General features: G+C 35.5%; 1 long non-coding RNA gene across 1 annotated transcript; it reads right to left on the bottom strand.

The window, feature by feature from the left end:
• Positions 1–316: 316 nt before the first annotated feature.
• LOC309501567 lies at positions 317–13,957 on the bottom strand. The gene is made up of 4 exons (XR_014206910.1): positions 12,792–13,957; positions 9,177–12,381; positions 4,947–4,996; positions 317–3,726 (listed from the first exon to the last, which is right to left on the bottom strand). It is a non-coding gene; the product is annotated as an uncharacterized lncRNA (long non-coding RNA).
• Between the last annotated feature and the right edge of the window lie 520 nt (positions 13,958–14,477).

Here is a 14,477-nt window from a genome sequence, read left to right as displayed (position 1 = left end):
TTATAAATGTAAAAAGTAAATAAATATGACAAGCAAGTCTTTTTTAAAATCAAATAACGCAATAAACGTGAAAAATACATACATACAATTGTTACATACAATTCATACAGCCAAAAAAGGAAATTTCAAAGATGGGTAAGTAATGTTCATGACGAAATTGTCCGAGCTCTCTGGCGCGTGATGATTATGTCAGCGTCCGAATTCGCTCACTCATTTTCGTTCACTCTTTGCTGATGTAGTGCACTCAACTGCCATTCACTATGTAGGGATTAGTGAATGAGTGAACGAGTGAGCGGTTTCAGACACAGCTTAGATGTCTCGTGCGTGCTGCTGGCCAATGGAGGTCGACGGCCATCTTGCCACAGTGTGCTCGCTCACTCGTTTAATGGTGCATGTACTTTTAAATAACCATAACTTGCTCAATTTTCTACCGATTTTCAAACGGTTTGGTTTGTTATAAACGTCAGAGATGTAGTTATGACATTGCATACATATGAATAATTATAACATACATGTTCAAGCATTCGGAATTATAGCCACGTTAATAACGTTTGTAAGAAACCAAACCGTTTGTAAATCCGTCAAGATTTCAGCGAGATAAGAGGATTTGTGTGCATGCTGATCACTCACCTTAATTCACAGCTTCACTTTGACAAGATGGCCGAACGGTGATGCGGAAGTGACGGCGCCATAAGACATCTAGCGTTTATATATGATATCTATGGGTGTAACTATGTAAAAATCGTATGTACTGAAATCGTTGAAAAATCCCCACCAACACATAGACTGACAGCCTGTTTTGTCACAATTTATATGTTTAATATCTAATAAACTAGTTTCATGCATTTAATCAAGTCTTTTGGAACAAACATTATTATCACAGTGTCAATTCAATCATCCAATTATTTTTAGGGTAAATACTATATTGGTAAATAAAGCTAGAATCATTCTGTTGGATGTACACTACTATTCAAAAGTTCAAAAGTATCAAAAGTAATATTATGAAATATTATTACAATTTTAAATAATAATAGCCTACAATAAAATATAATTTATTTTTGTGATTAAAGCTGGATTTTCAGTATCATTACTCTAGTCTTCATCACATGATCCTTCAGAAATCATTCTAATATGATGATTTGATGCTCAACAAACATTTATGATTATCAATGTTTGACTTGATGAATAGAAAGTTCAAAAGAAGTGGAATATGTCAGGTACAATTCCAGATAGCAAGGTAACATTGATACAATGCTGAGTTTTCATCCAAAATATTATATTGATTGAGACTGACATTTCAATATTTAAAGTATGTTGGATCAGAAACTTTGATGAAAGCCGACAGCACACACGGGTGGATAAATGCCCATGTTGTTTGAAAACACACACTGATTGGAATTTTAGTTTTGCATGTGCACTCAGTAGTCTAATTAATGCTTAACTAAAGCTGTTTTTATTTTAAGTGCTTTTCCCTTTTTAATGGTCCAGGTACGTCTCACTTATTTCTGGTTATGTTTACTTTCACTGTAGCCTGGTCAATGAGTTGAACAAACGCCACCTAAAATGAGTGTTTGCAATAAGATTAAAAAATTGGCCATTTTTATTGACAGGAGAAGGAATATTCCGGTGTTTACTGTGTGCAGAATTTTCCAAACTTATGGGAAAATGAATTTTTAATCCAACCCAAGCCGATCTGAGAAAGCAGCAGGTGTTCAAATACGCCATTATTTCACCATAGGGTGTCAGTGTTTGTATAAACTAGTGATCGCGACGCTGAAGTGTATGAGAACAGATGAATAACCACGAACATTTATTTATTTGGATTAAATATTTTAATCATTCTGTGTCATTTTTCAATGTCAATCTTTTCACTGTTTATGCCCAAAATGCTATAATATTCAAAGTAGTTGACTGTCATTCTCCTCTACGCTGTGTAAGCCTACGTTATTGATTAAATAGCCTAGCCTTTTTTGTTACAGGCACCTCGCGAGCATTCATTCATTCAACTATTTTAAAAGACTGGAATAAACACCAGCGCACACAAGCAATCCTTTTAATAGTCAAAATCATTTAAAAAAAAAAAATTAAACCCAACAGGTATGAAATGTCAGAAAAAGAAAAAAAATGTTAATGAGAAGTCCAGCATATAGGACTGCTGCAGCTTAGTGGATAAATATATTTAGCTTATTTATTATTCAGAATGCATTTCAGCAGGCTCAAGATAATTAATACAGAGATCATTATTCATTGTTTTGATGAGTTGGCAGTCAATAAAACAGAGATAATCTGCATTCTCATGTATGTAGGTGCGCTGAACACTCTAACCGGAAACTCCTGACATGTACTAACTAGAACGCGGAAGTAGTTGTGCAAGTAGTCCATATGACAACATTTGAGTTGTTTTCAATGTTTCAACAAAAGTGATTTAAAGTCAACATGGCAGTGTAATATTTATTATTTTTGGGGTAAAATTTCAGCATTAACTGAGGGTGCAAACATGATTTTGAACTAACATCACATTGTAAAATTGATTCAACAACATTACCATTGATTCTTTTTGCTAATTTTAGCATTGAATGGCAGTGTTGAATCAACATCACATTATGATGTTGATGATTCGTTAAGGGGAGCATTTCGAAAACCGCATTATTTTGTAGTGTTGGTTGTCACACTTGATTCGAATTATGATTCATAGGTTTTTTGTTTTCTATCAACTTATTTTCTTTTGCATTTGTTTGCTTTTTTAATACTTACTTTGTCTTGCAAGAAAAAGGTTTTAATTTATTTATTTTTCAAAAAAATTTCATGGCCTGGAAATCACAATTTTAACATTCCAAGTTTTCCATGTAGGAATGTAACAATGATATGAGCGTGTTTAAATGGAGACGAGATCGCAATTATGAAGGAGCGGTCATCTCCTCAGTATTTTCAGATGCCGACTTCTTGAGAAGCGATCAGATGAGGTGTGCAAAAGCCTTGGAAAACTGCTCAGAAAAAGGATGTGGATGAGAACATGAATGCTTTCTACAAGTTGGAATCTTGTTATTATGGCAATTCCAGCATGGCGTGAATGCATTAGGAGCTAATGTGCTGAGTATCTGTGAGGGAGAACTGTAAAAGGGAGGCACACTAGAAAAATACTGTCTCCAGTAATTTGCATATGTAATTAATTTCGTGTTGATATATTTTTTAAATATTGTGCTATCGCAAAAAAATTATCCTGGGGATGATGGAGGGGCACAAGGAGAAGATTTAATTTTTCAATCTTTTCGTTTAATAATCTTTAATCACTGTGAATGCTAATTATCTAATAAAAAGAAAGACTGATTAAACTAAAAAATGGTCTGTGCTTGCTAAGATGGAGCTTGCTAGAACATATATACAGTATATTTAAAAAATACATTATAGGATAGAAAACATTACAGCATAAATGACACCCCTGATTTAGTAGAAATAATTTAGTGCCTAATGCTTATTCTGGTAGAGACCTCATAATCTGACGTCCTTTTAGGACACTGAGTTCCTTAGTGCAGACACACACAGCAGCAAATTACAATGTTCATCAGCAATAAAAGAAGAGTTCTCATTTGAAAAAGTAAAACATGAGCCTACCTGGAAGTGTGGGGATTTCATGCTCAGAATATGATGATAATCTGGCCTTCTTAATAAACTCAAATTGCTCATCACTTACAGAAGCTAACTCAGGTTTCACCTTTGTGTCTGGCCCTGCATGAAAAGAATTTGTTAGAGCTCATGTCAGCTGGAATAATGTCACACAATACAATTTGCTCGAATAGGAAAAAGATACCTGATAATATGTATTTTTAGGTCTCTTCTTAAAGGCTACTTAATAAAAAATAATAATTTTGTTTGTTTTGTTTTTACAATTTCTTAGAGCAGGGAACTTTTATGGGTAAAGACCACAGACTGGTAGAGAAAAAAATTAATCTAAGAAACCATACCTTCTAGCCACTTAATGATACACCTATCTCCCGATTCGATACAATCACGATACTTATTGCCGATACGATATGTATTGCAATTTTTTTTTTGAGGAATTGCGATTCTACAAGTATTGTGATTCGATATTGCAATATATTGCGATTTTTTTAAACACTAGACCATGGGGAAAAGTTAAATCATACACTTATACAGACTGTACATGATGTATAAGGTGAGTCATATTTACAAAAACAAATCATCACATCTTTCTGACATTTATTTCAGAAGCATTATACAGTACTATATTCTCTTGAATAAATTATTCAATAACAAATACATTTTTAACAGTCACTTGTCGCCACCCAGTGGCAAAACAATGTAGTCGATAAATGCGTTATTTTAAGCACCAAGTTTAACTATCGTACACTCTAAAAACTGCTGGGTTGTGTTAACCCAATTTTGGGTCAAATATGGTCTCACCCAACGTTGGGTTAAAAAATGCACTTTAAAAATGGACAAATTGCATTTTGGACAAAATCAAAAATGGACAAAAATGCAATTTAAAAATGGACAAATTGCATTGGTTACATTAAAAATGTAAACCAACGGCTGGGTTTGTCCATTTTTAAATTTCATTTTTAACCCAACGTTGGGTGAGACCATATTTGACCCAAAATTGGGTTAACACAACCCAGCAGTTTTTAGAGTGTAGACATCAGTGTTCATATTTGAACTTTAAACTTTTATCCAAGTACTTCTATAATAATATATGAGTTATATAACTCTGTAGGCTATTTAACTACATATTCCTGTCAATTCCTAGGGGAGTATTACTTTTAGAAATCTATATTTCAATATTTGTGGTAACATTAGCAGGCAGCACAACATTAGCAGTAAAATCTTTCTGTGGATCGCTCTTTGAATATGACTTTATTACAGTATTAAAGGCAATACATAAAGGGATAGTTCACCCAAAAATGAAAACTCTGTCATAATTTACTCACCCTTTTCCAAATGATATTCATCCATCTCTGGAACACAACTGATTTTTTCACTGCATATGGACCACAAGAGAAATATTAAGAAAATAAATTAAGACAGTTATATACCGTTATCAGAACATATTGAAGCAGATGCAGCTCTCATGGATGTATATTATAATGGGCCTACAGCAAGTCAAATACTTTAACAGAATATTCAGGCATCTCCACAAAAAATGCATGTTCACACAGTAAAAAAAAAAAAAAATATATATATATATATATATATATATATTGTTTTACTTCTTATTACATATCCATACAATTATTTTTTAAACATTTAAGCCATAGATGAAAACCAGTAACCACATATTAAACTATAAGCATATCTATCTATATTTATTTAGATCAAAAGACTTTGATTACTTGTTTTGAACAACTGTCGTAAGTTTTGTTTTTTCTTGCAATGGCCAATATTACACTTACTTATACTGACACCTACCGGTCAGTCATGCAAAAATCATGCAATCATGGTCACTCAGCATCATGCAAAAATATAGGTTTACAGTAACGGATGCTACTGTTAATGCATCATTCGCAGTGACAGATTTATTCTGTGACTTTCCTATAATGGGTAGTTTGCCTGATCAACAACATACAATAGCACTGGTATTACACAACATTCAGTGGCGCATGCCACTCAAATACAGATGCGCCACCAACTGGCTACATATTTGAAAAGTATTAACAATTTGTAAATTCAATTAATTTATATTTAAGAAAATATTTGTTATATTTAAAAAAATCACAAAATTAGGCTATTTATTTAGGATTTTGTGTCACACTTACGTCAGCTGCTCAACTCATATGTCAGTCACTACTAGCGCCACAACGACGTGTCCCACGATAATGTCAGTGGCACATGTCACAAGTTCTAGTGGCGCATACCATTATCCACTGGCTCATACCAATGGAAACCGGTGTTCTGACGATTTGTGCTACCAGCATCATATTCATGTGGTTTGAGGTTTTTAACGTCCATACATTAATATCTACCCCAAACCTTCCCTGTTCTTGAGCACCAAGAACCTTACCCTTAATAACTCTCTTATCTGTTTGGTAACCAAGGCAGTTTCTGTTAGGACCTCATTTAGGACAAAAGCTACTACAGAATGACATTTCTTAAGTGCCTAATCTTATTTTAACAAAGGGTAGGTAAAGGCTATACAGAAGCATCCTAACTCGACAAAAAATCCTAAAAACTGTCTTAGGACAACGCCACTGGTGTCCGAACTTCAAAATTATTTGAAAGCCAACTGTAAAAATCACATAACAATAGCCCTGTCTGAAAATGGCGTCACATTTATTAATGATACACGATGAAGAACAGCGATGTTTGATGGTGGAAACACGCAACATGATGTTCTTCACTTTGACAACAAAACAAATAATAACAGACTCCCATGAAAAGTGATAGGCTTTGCCTTTTTCTATCAAGGTTATCAAAACTTCTCTTTCTACAGCATTTAATTAAAAGAATTTTAAAAGCATATATTGCTTCTCCATTTAAATTTAGCAGCTGCTTGTACGTCGTTGGATGCTTGGTAAAATACTTTTGATTACCAAACTCCTCTGATCTCAGTGGGTGGAAGATTGAAAGTAGGACCAGATGACAAAATTCTTAAGTGGAATTTTGGGAAAGCTGATTGGGATAAGTTTTAGAAATTGAGTGATAATGCAATGACTAGAATTGAGGTTTTTGGAAGAATTGAGAAGAGCGATTAGAATTAGAATATAATAGAATTGAGAAGAGCGATTCACAAAGCAAAGAGGACGAATTGGAGGATTTTTTTGTGATGAAAGAAGGAACTACATCAGTAGGAGAAGTGTGGGTGGGAAATGATTCAAATGAGTTAGGGAAGACCGGGGACAGTTGCAACAGGGGATGGTTGCAACATGTCATTTTTCTCCAATCAGAAACAAGCTAGAGTGATGACACTCATACTGAACATGCACAGTTAGACCCTCCCCCCACTAAGAAGACAGTAGACATATTCAACATCTGCTGCTGCATTTATTGAACAAAACTTGTTTTGGAGGAATGAAAGTAAATTTTTTCATGAGATATATTTTTGTCATACTGTCATGACATTTTGTATGAATTAATCAAAACTTACTTCGTTTGAATTATTGTTTTGTTGACTTCTAAGTGACATGGTTAGCATGTGTCAAAGTCAGTGTGTCTAGCAGGCATATGATGTTCTGTCATGGCTGATAGGGTTGGGGACGGTTGCAACATGTTATAAATTGCATGTTTAATAAAAGTTTGTTGCATTGCAAATTGTTCAATTCTTCCTGTCTGACACTGAAATATGGAGGGATTGAACAGCATCTGTAACACCTGCACACTGAATCTATGTAGGCCTATGTTCTACACATAAACAAACAAAACTCAATAACTGTTATTTGATAAATATGACTAAATAAATAAATAAATAATAGGCTACAATAATATTATTGAAATAAATAATACTATAATATTATAGTAGGCCTAAAACAGTTAATATTTTCAGAATTCTTTGCTCAATGAGACAAAAAGCTTAAGTTAATTCATGAAATTTAAGGTATTTTTAACATGTTGCAACCGTCCCTGGGATGTGTTGCAACTGTCCCCTGGGTCGGGGTCAGTTGCAACATCTGGCTTCTTCCATTCAAATAAATACTGTGAACGATATGTCATATATAATCATCTTTAAATGGTATGGGTAATTAGCAGACAGATGAAGTTCAATATATACAAATTTGGTTGGTCTAGTCCAAATAGTCTCTGAGTAATTGAGAGAAATGCAAAAAGTGTTGCAACTGTCCCCGGTCTCCCCTATGTCATTTGAAGAGCTTTCAAAACAACGCCAGTAACAGCCATACAGGTAGAGATGGGAGAACTACCACTAGAGTTAAGAAGGAAGCAGTTGAAAGCAAACTATTGGGCTGGTTTACAAGGGCATAATAATTCACATCTCGCTAAAACTGTACTGCAGGAGAGCTGGGAGTATGAAAAAAATCAAACATTTTGGACAGAATGGAAATTATCTAGTTAAAGAATTAAAAGTGTTTAATTGAGGATAAATCCCATGCTAGTTTATCCAAAGATTGCTCCATGGAAGATAGTTTGGCCTGAGGTAGACTGGTCTGTATTACAGGAAAAAAGGAAGGCACAGGAGGATACTAATTTGGAAAGAGTGTTCAATAATCGGGTAATGGAAAAATATAATAAATACTGTATATCCCGTTTTATAGGCTACAGATGGTGCTAAGAATCCAGAGACAGAAGCAAAAGAATTGGGGATGGTGATACCAGATAAAGGAATAGGAATCAATAGAAGAAATGCTGGAAATGCTGGCATGTTAATTGCATTACGATGGCTAGAAAAGACGGGACATGACAAAGTTTTGGTATGGTCAGATTCATCAACAGTTTTAGCAAGCCTACAGTCATTCTATTCAAAAAGTCATCAAGATATTCTGTTTGAAGTACTCCAGTCAGTAACAAGAATAGTAAATCAAGGCAGGTCAAATTTTTTGGGGTTCCAGGACATGTAGGGATAAGGGGAAATGTAATGGCAGATAGATTAGCAAAAAGGGCGTTAACAAAAGGAAGTTTAGAAATGCAAGTAAGTATTAGCAGAGCAGAGGTTAAAAGTGTGATATGGGAGAAAATAAATCAAAAGTAAGGCAAGAAAGGTAGGATAGAAAGGGGAAAAGAAACCGTCGTAAAATATATTTGCACTTTCAAATGTGTAGTGTGTGTTGGCTATGTTTACAAAGTCAGCAAAGCTGTGAAGATTTTACTTTCTCTTTTTAGTGTTCTTAAGTTTTATACTGTGATGCTGCTATTGTGTTATTGGTATTGAGTAATATGTTTGGTAAGTTAAACTGACAAAAACAAAAAAAAAAATTTCTCGGGGTCGGGGTGGGGGGGCATCATAAAGGAATTATGCTTAGAATGGCTAGCAGCGGCACTGGTTAGTAACCGAGTACGTTCTCAGACTGTCATTACGATGGAGCGGTTTAAGATTTCATAAATACAGAGAAGATGAGATTTTGTAAGATAGGATTAGAAAACTAAATCAATTTGAGATTTGGTTCTGAAATACGAATTTGTGAAAAATCCTAAATTAATTTTTCAGACAGAAAGTCTGAAACGAAACATCTAAATTTAGTTTCGCATTTATGATTTACAATAGTTTTACTTACCGTCTCTTGCGCGTTGTCTGAGTTCCACTGCTTGTTGATTACAGCCAATAGCCTCTAATATTTCGAGTGTTACAGGAACCGCGTCCTTCAATGTGAAAGTTTTCACTATTAAATCGGCGAGATCTGCAGAGTCTATAACTTTGTCGACTGTAAATATTTCGACGTGTGATTTTTCTTCCGATCGCACAATTTGCTTTTAAACTTCTTTTGGTTTTCTATCCCAAGATCATCAAAAATATGACACAGGAGCTCCTTAATTCTCAGACACTTTTCCCAGTAGTGATGGGTCTGTCATGCAGGGGCGTGTCTAGAGGGGGGGTCACGGGGTGGCACCGGCCCCCCCTGGAATATGATTGGCCCCCCCTGGTGCCCCCCCTCCAATCTCATTAGATTTACTAGATTTACTGTAACCTGAAAATGCCCACCGCACCATTGGACCAGAGCGCTGTCAATCACTGTTTGATTTGAGACTCGCGCGAACGCGAAGAAGAAGCGAGCACAGTTGCGCGTTTTTAAAACAGGAGGAAAGAGACACCACGACACCCACCGCACCATTGGACCAGAGCGCTGTCAATCACTGCTTGATTTGAGACTCACGCGAAGAGGAAGGAAGCACAGTTGCGCGTTTTTAAAACAGGAGGAGAGAGACACACCACAACACGTTAGTGTTTACGGTATGTACATGATGAGCGACTGAGTGACCTGGGAGTGCTCAGTGTAGAGTCACGGAGAGCCAAGTCCCTGGACATGGATGAGTTTATCAGATTTGGTAGCCAGCACAAAAACCGCAGAATACAGCTGTTCTGAGGCAGAGCATAACACATGTGATGGTGCAGTTAACCTACAGGAACAGACACATTTCATGCTGAGAATGTTCACACACACACACACACACACACACACACACACACACACACACACACACACACACACATTTCTTTTTTGTGTTGAAAATAAAGTAATATAAAAAGTAAAGTAAATAAAATAATGTTAAATTACTAAATAATGTCTGTGATTTTTATGCTGTCATGAACGGTTCGTTCATTCAAAAAATCTTGAATACCGAGTTGTCTGGTCTCAGAGAGTGTTTCGTTCATTTTGTGTTCTCATTTCCTGTACAGAACATCTATAGGCGCTGTACAGGAAACGAGTGAAGGCGCGTCGTCCATTTCTCTTACACATTTTCACATTTTGTAAGTATAAATTGAAACATAACAATCATTTAAATAAAAGGAAGCAAAAAAAATAATAATAATGAAACTTTAAAATAAAGGGCATCACAAACATATGTTAAATTCATTTAGAAGAGATAGGCCTATAGTTATTTGGGCTTTTCTATGTTTTTTATTAAAAAAAATTACCTTTAAAGATTTTACACATTTTAAAGGCTGTTTTAATATGAGCAAAATTGGGTTTTGAGTTAGGATACTCCATTTAGTTTGATAATTATAAACTTTTCCTAATAACAAAAACAAATCGATAATATATATATTTCTTTTGGAAAAGTCATATTCATTGGAATGAAGTAAAACAGATAACAAATTTAAGACTAGATTGCAGTTCATTTTAACACAGATCTCATACCAAAAGAAAAATGAACATGGCAAAAATAAGTGCACAATATAGACTCTCTTTCACAACTACAAAAACAGCCATTGTAATCAATATCCAGATGAAAACGCCCTAATGTGTCTTTCACAGGATATATTCTCTGAGAAATTTTAAAATGACACTTCTTTGGTTTTATTTGTTACACAATACTGACTAAGAACTCCCCAAAAATGTTCCCACTCAAATGAGGGAAACATATTAACCTAAACAAATTTAGATCACGAAAAGAGATACCATTTTAGCAGAAATAGAATTCATGACAATACAATATTCTTTAACAGAAATATGACAATTTAAGACATAGTTCAGTAATACTGAAAAACTGACCATCAGAATTCAACTGATCAACTAATAATATATCAGACTCAAACCAGTCAAAAAAAAAAAGTTTTTATTTTGTGTGTGATATACTTTTTAATCCAAATAAAAGGAGAGAAGTTGTTTAAAAGCCAAATATATGTCAAAAGGACTTGCCTGTAAAAATGAGATAAACAAAGAGGTATCAACATGAGTGTATACATTTATTCCTAAGATGCAGTTTTGATATTAACAAAATACAATTTTGTTTATTGTTTTGGTCTTATAAATGCAGAAATAAGGTGTTTTGTAGATAACTGATAGCTGGAGTGCTTTTCATTTCTAATTTCTGCATCCTCGTTTCTTTTCCTCGGGTCTCAGCTCCATCTGCCATAGGAAAGCCTGCAATTGGTTCTCTTCTGGATTTCACTGTTGGGGGCCTTTCCATCAGGAAAAAAATAAGAAAAAAAAATCCTTATATTACAAAAATTATTAGAAAAATTGTAAAAAAAAAAATTCAACAGCTCAGGTCAGAACCATAGACTAAAAAAAACAAACAGTGGAAACGCAACAAAAACTCAGGCCAAACATTCTTTTTTATTTTTTTTTTAAGTAAAAATCTATCAAATCCAATTAACTAATCATCTGATAAGATTACATTTAAAGTGTCTGTGCAATATGTGTTCTTTTATCAATTTTTTTAAGTTTTTTGCCATGGAGTGCTCAGCTAAACAGGCCAATAAAAGACTAACTACTATTATTCCTTTTAATTATACTAATGTCTAAATAAAACGTGTACAAATGTGGTTGCTAAAGTGTTGCTATGAGGTTGCTGGGGTACTTACGGTTGTTGCTTGGGTGTTGCTATTCATTTGCTAAGTTATTCTGGGTGATTGCTAGGGTGATGCTATGCGGTTGCTAAGGTATTCTGGGTGGTTGCTAGGGTGTTGCTATGTGGTTGCTAGGGTATTCTGGGTGGTTGCTAAGGTGTTGCTATGTGATTGCTAAGGTATTCTGGTGGTTACTAAGGTGATGTTATGCGGTTGCTAAGGTATTTTGGGTGGTTTCTAGGGTACTCGGGTGGTTGCTAGGATGTTGATATGCTGTATAGAATTTACCAGCGTGATTAATGTCTGTATTTGATATCTGAGAGGTGACTGAAGGGTCTGGCCCATTCTTGGAATGCAGTAACATTATAGCTATAAGCTTGCTTATAGCCCGGCTTCCAAAAATTAAATATGGACTAGTTTTGTTTTCAGAAAGGTCTTCAACATGTGTTAAACATTTATCTGTTCTTCTAGCTCACCATGACAACTATAGATCACAAGTGTCATTGGAACTTAAATTGACTGCACTCCTGACTCTGTGTCTTAATTAATTATATCTGGTCCATGGCTCTTTAAGGGGTGGTATAATGCCCCTTTGTCCCTGTTGTCCCCAGAGTGTGTATGTGAAGTTTTAGATCAAAATACCCCACAGATATTTTTTACAGCATGTTAAAATGGTCCCTTTTTGAGGGTCAGTAAAAACGCATTGTTTTGTCCCTTTAAATGCAAATGAGCTGCTGCTCCTGGCACAGAGGGTGGAGCTCGTGTGTGTGTGTGTGTGTGTGTGTGTGTGTGTGTGTGTGTGTGTGTGTGTGTGTGTGTGTGTGTGTGTGTGTGTGTGTGTGTGTGTGTGTGTGTGTTTATTGGTTAATTACCTCACACAGAAACGCACTAAAATGTCAGAAACTGTTCTGCCTTTTATGTTTAAACTGAATGGTTAGTTGATGAATTTATGTTACTGATGTGGAGTTAACTATCTTCAATTAGTGAACTATAATTCAATTCTGTCATGATAATCTATAAAATTGCTCGTGTGGGAACTGTTGTAAGATGCCTACAGAGTGACATGCTATTTGTGTTAACATACTGTATTGCATGTGAAAAGACGGTGACAGCTGAGCAGAATCACAAATATGCTCTACCTACCACAACAAATCTTCTTCCTCTTCTCGACATGGACTGGTGTTCCCGGGTGCGAGGTTTATGTAAATTTTGTATGTCATGTAGTGTAGTCCCTACCAGCCGTTTGTTAGTCCTTAAAAAACGATTTCTTTAAAAGCAAATATCTTCCTTTGCTTTGAACTTTGAGCGTTGTAACTCTGCAGATGTTGTTTATGCTCAAAGTCAAGTCATCTTCATTTATATAGCGCTTTTAACAATGTAGATTGTTCCAAAGCAGCTTCACATTGATAATAGGAAATTAAAGTAACAGAGATTGTTTTGGCTTTATAGCAGCTCTAGAATAAAGTTATTGTCCAGCTAAAGTTAGTTTGATTGATTCACTTCCGTCGCAACGATCATTAGTTATTAACAACACCGTTTTAACAGAAAACTCTTAAGTTCTTTCTGCGCAAACTTCAAAAACGCGAACCAGTGAGAACGCCGATGGCGTGCACATGCACATTACGAGTACTGCGTATGCACGTTTGAATATATGTGCGCAGGCGTGTAGTCCTTCCCTACAATCAATCAACCCTCAACATACTACTTGTCTGGCCTTAAAATTTATAACACAGAATTTATCGCTTCCACGTAGCCACACGAACCGGAATTATCCCAACAACGCTTTATCTGTAGAAAGGTAAATGGAGGGGAGGGAGGCCTTCACAGGGAAGAGCATAGTTGACATTTCAGGACTGCGCTGTCGCGTCCAGGCGCAGGTCCTTCATCAGATCTGGATACGGCCTGGATCCGGCGGACTGCGTTAAATAGATATCATTAAGTAGATATCATTTCTTTCTAAAATGGAACATAGTTGTGAGGATACCGCCTTTTCTAGTTTCTTTGAAAAGGTAGATCCGAGATCAGCCTGTAATTGACTAATTACAATCAAGTTGTGTGTTTTTTAACAAGCGGTTTAATCATAGCCAGCTTAAAAGTTTTTGGTACGTATCCTAATGACAAAGATGAATTAATGATATTAAGGAGAGGCTCTATGACCTCTGGAAGAATCTCTTTCAGTAGCTTAGTCGGTATAGGGTCTATGTGGTCGATTTAGATGATTTAACGAGTTTAACGAATTCTTCCTTTTCTATAGCAATGAATGAATCAAATTTTTCCTTAGGGAGACTACAATGCACTGCCTGATGTGAAACTGTAGTAGACGGTTGCATGATAGTAAATATTGATTCAAAACAGAAATATAAGAAGCTTTCAGACGCACACCAACAGCAGCAGAAGCAACAAGGCAGATCAAACAGCAACATTACACACCAAAGTTAGAAAAGTGAAATCATAATCAATTGGATTGGGAATACTCATTCGTGGTTGTTTCTGTATTTTGCAAGTCTGGTCTATTCGTCCGGTCAAATCACTTATGTACACACCTATTTTTCCTCTGGAAGGG

This window comes from Leuciscus leuciscus (assembly GCF_965113295.1).
Source record: "Leuciscus leuciscus genome assembly, chromosome: 6".
Taxonomy (NCBI): Eukaryota; Metazoa; Chordata; class Actinopteri; order Cypriniformes; family Leuciscidae; genus Leuciscus; species Leuciscus leuciscus.
This window is presented reverse-complemented; position numbering and strand designations above follow the sequence as displayed.